The sequence below is a fragment of the Lycium barbarum genome, chromosome 2 (assembly GCF_019175385.1).
Source record: "Lycium barbarum isolate Lr01 chromosome 2, ASM1917538v2, whole genome shotgun sequence".
Taxonomy (NCBI): domain Eukaryota; kingdom Viridiplantae; phylum Streptophyta; class Magnoliopsida; order Solanales; family Solanaceae; genus Lycium; species Lycium barbarum.
This window is the reverse complement of record NC_083338.1, coordinates 40,800,092-40,812,210: the sequence shown is the minus strand read 5'-3', so window position 1 is coordinate 40,812,210 and position 12,119 is coordinate 40,800,092. Positions and strand designations below refer to the sequence as shown.

The window sequence follows — 12,119 nt, the reverse complement described above, 5'->3', positions numbered from 1 at the left end:
GCCATTCATATCAAACATTATTGAGAGTTCCATTCATATCAAACACTACCGAGACAGCTATTCATATCAAAAAATAACGAGAGGATCATTCATACCAAACACAACCAAGAAGGCAATTCATATCAAACATTGCCGAGAGGGCCATCCATTTCAAAATTGGCATTGTCAATAGGGCCATTCATATCAAACATTATCGAGAGGGACATCCATATAAAAAACACTACCAAGAGGTCCATTCATACAAAAATTCCCGAGAGGGTCATTCATTTCAAACATTTGACTTAATGAGAGGACCATTCATTCATACAAACTGCCTAGAGGGCCATTCATTCATGTAAACTGCCAAGAGGGTCATTCATACGAATTGCCAAGAGGGTCATTCATATAAAAGCCAAGAGGGTCATTCATATAAAATCCAAGAGGGCCATTCATACAAACTGTTAAGAGGGCCATGCATTCATATAAACTACCAAGAGGTTCATTCATACAAATAATGCCGACAAGGCTATTCATATAAACTGCCAAGACGGCCATTCGTACAAACTGCCTAGAGGGCGTGCCAAGAGAGCCACTCACGTAAAGTTAAACCAAGAGGGTTACAATGACGAAACGACACAGGGGTGGTAAAACAAAGACACAGACCAGGAAGATTATTCAAACCAAACGGTACCAGGATGGTCACCCACGTACAAAGTTAAAACCAAGAGGGTACAATTACGAAGCCACGCAAGGGTGGTAAAAGAAAAAAAGAAGGACCAAGAGTGTCAACCATGATGCTACCCAGTAGATGGAAGCAGGTTCAAAGCCGCCAAAGGAAGGGAAGGCTGAACAAACCATATCCAGACGCATGCGGAGCAAACGTGAATTTTTTTATTACGCAGCTAGTCCAGATAGGGTGCCAACGAGAGTCAATATCTCTGGTCAGGAATTGGAGATCAATCCACACCATACTCAGCCACACAAAATTGATTTTTTCGCTTTCTTTTTCAAAACCCGCAATCGATCGGACACACCGGAAAGTACAAAGGCACACCCGCATAAGGGATACCTTTTTCATCCTAATGAGTCAAACTACAAGTAACCAGATACCCAAGACTGGGAATATGAGGCGGACTCAATATAGTCAGTCACATTCCAACAGATCATTCTGGGATCACTCAGTTGTGACATTGAAGGATCCAGGATTTGTTTTATAAAATTTGCGACAGAAGTTTATTGATTTATTTATAAGATTAAATAGGCTCATAACTAAAATGATCAATTTAATCCCTACATTTCCAATTTGGCTATGGTAGAAATGACAAATTATTCTCAAAATGATCTTAACCGAAATGTTAGTTTGAATTCGAGTTTTTGATTATAACCAAATTTGCACAAATAGCTATGTTTTGCCTTTGATTTCATTAAAAGAATGAAATTAGGCCAAGCCCCTATTTATCTTGACTGAGTCCATCCCAAAAAGGACCAGACCTAACCCAAACCACTTTTGTCTACAAACATATACCAAACGACCCTTTAGTATTCAGCATTGGTAGAACAAGGGTTTCAACCTCAACCTCAAAATATTCAGAGTACATTGCGAGCCTCATGTCTGGTATGGTCAATTTGTGCAATGCATTAATTGAGATTACCCTCTCTCTACCGAGCTTCAACCAAACACAGTAGAACCCGCTCTATCTCTTTTGCTTTTATCTGTGAGTCACGGTCAGCCAAGGACATTTGTCTCATTTTGATTTTAAATAGTTGATTCTCATTGGTTTGCTGAGTTTAGGCGCAATTCAAGATGAATCCCCAAATAAATTTTTAAGTCCCACATCGAATTTCAACACAAATTTTTTTTTAAGTCCCACATCGAATTTCAACACAAAAACTAGGGTTTGGAGGTTCAATATACAGAACCCTACCCTTCTCATTTTCACAAGTCTCAATTTTTCGAACACACAACTCTCAAAACATAGAGCAAAAAGTACCTAACAAAATTAGGGATTTAGTATTTTTTGCTAAAACCTTTAATTAGTTTGAGGTTTTAAGTCTAAAATTTTGTTTTTTCATTATGGCTGATTCTCAGTGAGGAGAAAGGGTTTTGACTCCGATCTCGACAAAGGTTGTGCAAAGAATAGGTAATTATCCTTCATTTAGTTATTGTTTTTAGTTTTCTTATGTGTTTGTGTTTAGCATGCTTGTATGTTTAATTATGTGTTAGTTTAGTTATTAACTTGTTTGTATATGCTGGTTTAGTTTAAATTGTTGTTTAATTAGGTATGTGTTAGATTAGCATAACATTAGTAGTTAATATTGGTAAATGCCTGTCTTTTCATTTAGTTAGCTTTTAGTTTTAGTATGTTTTGTATAATCCCTATTTGTCTGGTTCCTACTTAGCTTAATTTAGCATGTATTAGGCTATATCTATATCAGTTGTGTTGCTCTTGCTAGTTAGCTTAACCAATGATGTTTGTATACATATGTTCACTTAGTATGACCCTTGTTCTTGTTGAAAGTTATGTGCCAACACATGCTTATTGTTACTTTTTAGATTAGTTTAGACACTAGCTAGCAACTTCTTATTTGCTTGATTATCACCATCTAAGTGTGTACTAGCATATGTTTATGTGACTAGTCTAATTAGTCATATGTTTATCTTTGTTGTCCTAGTTGGTTTCAAGTTAGCCAGTGGTATCATGTAGTCACATGTTTATAAGCTTATTGAGTATGCCTTTGCTTAAGTTCTGTGTTTCTCTAGGATACTCTATGCATTAGTATGTGTAAGTTTGCTACTGTACAAGGTACTAGTTTCGCAGCTGTGAACATGGCATTACTATTTGGTTTAGTTTTTCTTAGCATATGAATTAATCTTGTATTTTTTTTTTGAACTTGGGTTAGCCTCAATTAGTTGATTAGCTTTGACGTGCTAGTATAGTGACTAGTTTATTTTAACTGCTAAACCTATGTCAACATGTCCTGGTAGGCTCAAATTAAGTTGAGTATGGAGTAATATGTTAGTAATTCAGTATAATACAAAAGGATGAGAGTGAATCTGTGATTTTGAGTTTGGTATTTGTTCTGATAATGTCAAGAGTCTGCATATATGAGACTCTGTTTTTAAACCACAAAAAGCATGTACCTTGTCATATTTGATTAAATTATAAAGAAGCTACTTCAAGTATATGCACCCTTTTAATGAAACATGTGTTCAGTTGGCTCAAATCTTGTTTCACTGAGATGTTCATTATAATAGTGTATTCATAAGTTGACTAATTAACTGTTAATACACCTAGATGGGAGTTTATTGTATGTAGATAATTGTGTGTACTTTGCCTGCATCTTTTTTGTTCATGTATATCTATGTGTTGAGTGTTAGCTACAGTGAATGCAAGCTTATGTGTTTAACCTCAAGTCAGTCACTACAAGTATATTTCAAACCAAGTGTCAGACAGTTTCCTAGCATGTTTGTTTTTTAGTCATTCTATATAATGTAGGCTCCGTGGGTTTCTGAGACATCTTTGACATGAAATGGTGTGGCAATTCAATTGATGTATGTTTAAGTGTTAAGTATTCATCTTGTGTTGTTAAGAAGCATATAGGATGCATGCTTTTAGAACTGTTGACTATTTTGGAAAAAATTTAAGACTATAATTGTGAAACCAAACTCAAAGCATGTTCATGTTCTCAAATGGTCATTGCATGTACTTCTATATGAGTTTGTTTGTCTGCTCAAATGGTGGATATGATCAGTCTGGTTCTAATATGTATATATAGGCCCACTATGCTATTGAATTTGGTTAAAATTGTTTGTGGTAGTATTGTCATGCCTGGTTGAATGGAAATTGGTAGTTTGAAACAGTTAGGAGTTTAAAAGATAAATTGTTTGTCCTTTGTCATGATAAGTGGGGATCGAATAATGTCATCAAGATAAAAATGAATTGTTTATGATCCCGTTAAGAAATAGAGGGACTTGAGAGGCTGTCACTTGGTTGTCAGGAGGTGTCGAGTGACATCCTAGGGTTAAGAGAGGATGAGGAAAGGCTCTGAGCTCCCACTCAACCTAGTACTACCTACTCTAGACTGTTGGGGTTCCTCTCCACTGAATTACAAGCCTATGGGACAATCCAAGGGCTCTGATAGTATGAAGGATAAAGGTTGTGTAAGTTTTACATGTTATAGAGTGAGTCTTAGGCTTGTGTAGGAACCATTATGTGTTCTCTGTGAATCTTGCCTCTTCCCACTATGTTTTCTATCGAACATTGTCCTGTTACTGCATTGTTCTGTGGATATAAATTATTAAGGTGTCATTTCCCTTCAGAACAGACCATTATGTGAAAAAATGAAATACCATGATTTAAATTTGTTAGTACCAATGATAGACTAATGGTGGATTTAAACTAAAGAAGCTTAACTTGGGCTTGAGTGGTTGGGTGGAATACGTTGGGCCTATTAACTGCTTTCACATACTAATGGTGGCATGAGGATCCTATAAGACATTAGGATGATTTCTTTATAAGTTTATTATGAGAATTAGGTTAGGGTCAGGTCAAATTACCCCTTTACAGTGCTTGTTGCTCTTTGTGTCACTGTATGATTGGAACTATATTGTGTTTTCTGTGTGCTTTAGATTGGTGAGTGCATGTTATTTTCTTGAATGTCTGATCCTGCACCATTCATATTTGAACCATAGTTTGATATAATTTCTTCCTTTTTAGTCAAGAGTGTGTATTTGCGGAAGAATCCATGTTGATGATCTTTTTTTCCTTCCCCCATCCTTTGTGTGTGTTGCAATAGTGGTTAGATATGCATATTCAATCTAGCCCATAAGCGCTGCCTTTGTTTTACTTGTCCTATTGAAAACACCAACTGAAATATATTTGCTTTACTAACCGTGTGCATATGAGAAGTGGGTTGAATGAAATAAAAATAAACATGTTTCTATGATTTTCATACATAACCTCTAGATGATATAAAGTGTCTCTGCTTTATTTTTTTGCATTTGTATGCTTGCCTAGGTATATCTCTAAAAAACATGAACGGAGTTTGATATATATATCCTGAGTATATTGAGTGCATATGCATATTGAGTGCATATGCATATGTATATGTGATGTACTGAGTTAAAAAGGATATAGTTGAAGTCATTTGATCAGAACCTCTCTCTTCTTATCTTTTCTTAAATTGATATTGCGAGATATTCACTGGATATACAGACATATACCCTTGAGTGTACTTCGGTATACGAAGGGGTATATGGTGTATACTATGTGAATATTAAGAAGAGAAAATTGGACTCATGCACATGTTAATGGACCTATTCTCCTCTCTTTCTTTCCTTCTTATTTCTGTATTGTCCGGCCCATGTTTTTCCTTCTGTATTTTAGTGAATAATTTTGGGCCTACTCGGTTTGTTCTTAGAGGGTTGACTATGTGAATAAGACCAGTTTATGTTTTCTTTTTTCTTACTATTATGCATGAGTTCTATGTTATGTTAATTTCTTATTTAAATAGTTTGCTAAGCATAGATACTTTCTAATCGCTACTCACTACCCCCCCCCCCCCCCCTCTCCTTTGCATGAAATTCAAGTGGCGTGGGCTAATTGGGCCAAATCTGTATCATTTCGTTGGGCCAAAGGCTTAACAGCTTCCTTCATCGAGTTTGAAATTCATAAATTGATAGCCCAACCATGGGTGAAAATGATTAATTTGTGGGCGTGGTAAGCCCACCAATCCATTACGTCTTGTTTATTCTTAAATTTTTTTTGGTATTTTGCATGATGTCTGTAACAAAATATTTGTAAAGTATCGAAACCTACATGGTTAGAACTTAGTCGAATTAGGGCGTTTGCTGTTTAGAATGAAAATGAACCCAAACATGTTTTAATTCAGACTAAGTCAAAAGATAAATGACCCACTCTTTGTTTTAAATATAAAAAAAATGATTTCTTTTATGCATAAAAATAGAAATGGAATTTGTTTTTTAGAGTATTTAGCATGTTTGAAAAAACCAGTTTTACTTCAGAAAATTGGAGAAAATTAAACTGTTTTAAGTAAGGGGAGATAACATTTTTTTAACTTAAGAATTCATAAAAGAAAAGAACAATTTTTGGAAAAGGAACTTTCTGGGATAAGTCTTTGAAAGGATTTTCAAATGATTTCTAACTTGTTTTGGGCGCAAGCCCGCCTAATTGAAATAAAACAAGAAGAACCTTACTTAAACCTAAGTTTGGAAAAGGGTTTAAAGGGATATGGTTGACAAGGGATGGTTGACCTTCTAATAATAAGCGGAAAAACACTATTTAGAAATTGTATGATTTTTGTGGCATATTTCTCACAAAAGATACACTTTAAAGTGCTTCACAAACTTATAAGGACAATGAATAGGACATAACATTTGGACCTACTTAAATTGAACTCTACTCAAGAGAAATCTTGGGTTTGTTTTGGTCTAAAAATGGAATGACCATTTTGAACCTTATATTTTCCAAAGGAACTCAACTTCCTGTTTTCTTCAAATAAAGGAATTTTTCCAAAATAATTCAAACGATATGACATGACTTGATATAGAATATTTTAAACTATTTTAAGCAAATAAACAACAAATCACACCTTGAAACTCAAAAGTCAACCGTATTTTATAATTCTTAATATCGACGTACCTAACACTTTCCCCGAGGAATCATCAGAACCATTACCTCGAACTATGATTTTAAAAGGATTTTTATTTGTTTGAATAAACCATTTTTAATTGGTTTTCTTAATTTCCCTTATAAATTTGGTGGCGACTCTAAAAAATAAATAAATCCAAAAGAGTTCACAACTATGAAGTAGCTTTTATGTCTCGCGTAAAAGTAAACCATAATAGATGGCGACCCTACTAGGGATGTATGTGGATTCTGACCGTAAGGGTTTCAATGTGTGATTTTACTTATGATTATTTGCTCAAGTGTTTAAATTCTTGTATTTATAACTGTCATGACATGCATATTATAAAACTCCGCTAAACTGGCAAAAACTGCATGGTTTCAAGGGCGGCTACGCGGGTTCGCGGTCGATCCTTCACTAAAAATTCAAATTAATTTCTTTGGAACACGTTGAATACATAGTTTGTTGGCGGTCGTTCAATAGTCAACAACGGTTCACCTCGAGTAGTCCGCTCGAGTTCTAACTCTTTTGAAAAGCCCACTCTAATCTTGCCTAGGATAGAGCGAAGTCAAATCCCAACGGACTAGCACATACATACCAAGACGGGCTTGGATATTTGAGCATATATAAGCCCATTAGGAGACCAACTTGTGTCAAGAAGGTCTATGAACTGAAGACACCGCATCCAACTATGTGTTAATTGGAAACATAATTGTGCCGAATGTATTGAACCATTGCCCTTTGGGGGGATTAACCATGTTCTGTTTGTAGATGTCGTCCAAGCTAAAGATTGATATGGTCTCGAGGCACCTGATATGCAAAACTTTGGTGGGGTTGGTTAGATGATGCACAACAACCTTCTGATTTATGTATTGTCTAATACTATTAATGGACCTGCAACCCATATTTTTCCTTTTACATTTTAGTGAATAAATTTGGGCCTGCTCTGTTTGTGCTTAGTGGGTTGACTATGTGACTAAGACCAATTTATGTTTTTTTTTTTAAACTATTATGTATGAGTGTTATGTTATGTTAATTTCTTGTTTAAATAGTTTGCTAAACATAGATACTTTCTTACTGCTACTCTTTCCCCTCCCCCCCCCCCCCCCCCCCCCTCACACACACACACACTCTTTGCATGAAATTCACGCGACGTGGGCTAATTGAGCCAAATCTGCATCATCTCGTTGACCAGAGGCCCAACACCTTCCTTCATCGAGTCCGAAATTCAGAAATTGAAGGCCCAACCATGAAAAAATGGTTAAATAATGGGTTTGGTAGGCACACCAGTCCATTACGTCTTGTTTATTCTTGCATATTTGTTTTTTAATTTTGCATGATGTTTGTAACAAAATATTTGGGAAATATTGAAACCTACATGGTTGGAACTTAGTCGAATTAGGCAAAATGATGCGTATATCGTTTAGAATGAAAAGGAACACAAACACGTTTTAATTCGGACCAAGTCAAAATATAAACGACCAACTCTTTGTTTTGAAATAACAAAAAATGATTTCTTTTATGCATAAAAACAGAAATGGAAAATCTTTTAGAGTATAATAGGATGTTTGAAAACCCCAGTTTTACTTTAGAAATTGGAGAAAATTAAACTTTTTTAAGTAAGAGGAGATAACATTTTTTTAACTTAAGAATTCATTAAAGAAAAGAACAATTTTTGGAAGAGGAATTTTCTGGGATAAGTCTTTTGAAAGGATTTTCAAATGATTTCTAACTTGTTTTGGGTCCAAACCCACCTAAACATATTGCCAAAATTCAAATGATAAGAAAGTATCTATGTTTTGGGTCCAAACCCATCTAGACATAGAAAGTATCTATGTCTAGATGGTTAACACCTTCCAATAATAACTGAAAAAAATAATTTGTGGCACTTGTATGATTTTTTTGGCATATTCTCACAAAAGATACATTTCGAAAATGCTTCACAAACTTATAAGGACAATGACTAGGACATAACATTTGGACCAAATTAAATTGAACTCTACTCAAGAGAAATCTTGGGTATGTTTTGATATGAAAATGAAATGACCATTTTGAACCTTATATTGTCCAAAGGAACTCAACTTCATGTTTTCTTCAAATAAAGAAATTTGCCAAAATTCAAATGATATGTCATGACTTGATATACATTTTAAACTATTTTAAGAAAATAAACAACAAATCACAATTTGAAACTTGAAGTCAACCGTATTCTACGGATTCTTAATATCGGGGTGTCTAACACCTTTCTCGAGAAATCACCAGAACTCTTACCTCGAACTCTTGTTTTAAAAGGATTTTCTTTATTTGAATAAACCCTTTTTACTTGATTTTCCTAACTTCCCTTATAAATTAGGTGGCGGCTTTAAAAAATAACTAAATCCAAAAGAGTGCACAACAGTAAAGTAGCTTTTATGCCTCGCGTAAAAGTGAACCGTAACACATCCCAATAGGTAATCATGCTCACTTGGACCTTGAATTTGCTGCTCGTCGCTTGCGCATTGATACGTCGGGTATTTGATAGGAAGAGAAGGTTACTTATTGCGCTAAGCACCATGGCACCATCTAGAGTAGGAAGAATGGTAACATTTCCTAGATGTCCTGTAGTCTCCAAATTATAAGTGTGGCGCGCTTCACACCCTTAAGTACGATCTCTACTATACATGGTTTCATGGACTCCCTAAGACACTTGAACTTAGTGCTCTGATACCAAACTTTGTCACGCCCCAAACCTGGGTCTGGGCGTAATACGACACTCGTTGTCTGACTGCATGTGACCTAGCGAACCATATAGCTTGCTAAATCAACATGGGACATGTACTGACGCGGAATATAAGTTAAAACCTGCATAGTCTGAATAGAAAATGTGACTTAATAATACAGAAAATACTGTTTAAAACATAAGTGCAGAAATATTCTGAAAATATAACAGTGTAGTCCACAAGGCTGACATAACTGAATACCCAACATGACTTACTGACTAGTTTATGAAACCTCTGACATGAGTTTGAAATACTGAAATATTTCTGGGACAAGGCCTCCAACATACCTAACTGTCTAACATGACATGGCTACTGGAAAGTAAAGACAACACCCCGAAGTAAGTGGGGCTCGCCAACTAGCTGATATGATAATGTCCTAACAAGCAGATTCGTCTCTTGTAAATCAATGTGTTATAGCCCATTTTTTTTTTACATTCGAATATTTCGAGATAGTCGTGGTAAGTTAAGGGCAAGACCATTTTCAAAAATTATTTTAATGTACAAGTTGTTATGAATATTATTTATGAATATTATTAGTATGGAAATATTGAGAAAGGCTAAGGGCAAAAAGGGAAATTCACAATGTGGCTTATGGTAATATTGTGAAAGGTTAGGGGCAAAACGGAAATTTCACCAAGTGTTCAAGAAAATTCTTGAAGGACCACTTGTGGCCGTGTGGTGTGGGAGTGGACCCCACCCAAGGCTTGGTCAATAATTATATATATGGACCAAATGCTTACAAAGCAAGACAAAATTATTCATGAAGTTTCAAGAAGAAAACTTGGAGAAGAAATATAGTAGCATTCAGCCATGGCAAGGAAATTTGGTGCCATGGAAATTCATCAAGAAAAATTATTTCCTTCTAGTATTCCAAGCAAGTTGAAGGTCCTAATTAACATGGAATGGTTGTTGGATCAATAAAACCACTCATTGTTGCAAGGCACAATTCTAGCCAAGTTGAAGAACTAAGTGGAAAAGGTAAGGTTTGATCCTCTTTTATATGTCGTGGATGATTTGTATATGTTGTAGCGTGTGGAAATGGATGAAATACATGAAAATGGGTGTGTTGGGGTGATGGATGAATGAAGGTTATGTTGTGTAGATATGATGAATTGATTTTATATAGTAATTTGATTGTTGTTGTTGAAAATGTCATAATAAAAATGAAGATTTAATGGCTTGAAATGAATTTGTAATTGTTGTGGAATTGTTGGATGAGTTAATGTGACACTAGTATGGTTTCTCATAATTATGAGGATGGAGTTGTTAATGTGTAGGTTGTAAATATAATTTGTGAATTTGAAAGTGAGACATGTGTTTGGAAGATTGTAAGTTGAGTTGTTGTGATTAAATTTGAAAGAAGGAAATATATTGTTATTGTTCTTGTTGAAATTGGAGTGTTTCGGATGAAGTAGTATGTTGATTAGATTGTTGGTATTGTTATTAATGATAATTTGACCGAGTTGAATTCTCGGGTTGTTGTTGATAAAATTGGCCGAGTTAGATTCTCGGGGATGGTGTATTTACAGGGGAGATGCTGCCGAAATTTCGGCAGATCATAAGTGAATTTATTTGAAAGACTTTGAAAGACTAAGACAAGTATATGACGACGAATCTAATGATTGTATAAATCCTCTTGAATGTAGACTAGCGAGCTTGGGCAAATAAGTGTAGCTAATAAGGTGTGACACAGGTATGTAAGGCTTACCCTTTCATTCTTTTGGCATGTCCTAGAGCTAAGTAAGGTATGACATGATACGCGCCTTGGGGTAACTCTACTCTTTGATTCCGAGCTCGGTTATGATGTTTATTCTCTTTGTCATGAACATGTTTCGTATGGTTGAGTCTACTGTAAGATTAACAAACAAATAAGCTACTTCATATGGTTTGATGTGTATCCGTGATTCCGAAGCTCTGTTTGATATGTTTCCGAGGTTGTCTATGATTCTGATTCAATTCTGATATAAGTATGTCTGATATGATCGAGCTCATTATATGATTGAATAACGAGATAAGCATAAAGAATTGTGTTTCTAAAAGAGTTCTGTAAGTTTTGATGTCCCTAACTCTCGTAAGAGATCTCGGAATTGCTTTGAAATGTTCGTAAAAGTTCTATGGTAAAAATGTCCGTAACTTTCACGTACATATGGTTCCAAAAGTTCTATTTGATTTGATCCATAACGATATCCGAAAGATACTTGATATGGTTGTTGCTTTGAATTTCCAAAAACGGCTTCTGAAATGTTTGTAGAAGGTTCTGTACTTCAAACGCTCATAACTTTCTTATACTAAGTCGGATTGACCCGAAACTGGTTTCTGAGCCTTCATGTGTCGGTAAGTATACTGGTCTGTCGAGTCTTGATTGATATGCATATGGTTTCGCACTGCTCTGTTCGTGCAAGTCTCAGTATGTCCTTCACTGCTTCCCGGGCCAGGGTATGTTCTCGTGCGTATTCCACTGCATTGTTCACCGCGTCCCTCATAAAGAGAGAGCCGGGGCATGTTATGGATATATATGTGATGATATGATGACGGGGTGACGTTCAGGATGGCATATGATGATCCTATTCACCGCGTCTCTCTTGAGAGGGCCGGGGCACGTTACATGCATATATGATACATGACATTGGCACACATGATTTCATTCACCGCTTCCCTCAATGGAGGGTCGGGGCACATTATATGATATATGATTTGACATGCATGATTCCGATTCACCGCGTCCCTCACTAA

General features: G+C 35.7%; 1 long non-coding RNA gene across 1 annotated transcript; it reads left to right on the top strand.

The window, feature by feature from the left end:
- Positions 1-1,485: 1,485 nt before the first annotated feature.
- LOC132626436 (uncharacterized) lies at positions 1,486-7,678 on the top strand. The gene is made up of 3 exons (XR_009577291.1): positions 1,486-1,694; positions 2,069-2,120; positions 7,399-7,678. It is a non-coding gene; the product is annotated as an uncharacterized LOC132626436 (long non-coding RNA).
- Positions 7,679-12,119: the final 4,441 nt, after the last annotated feature.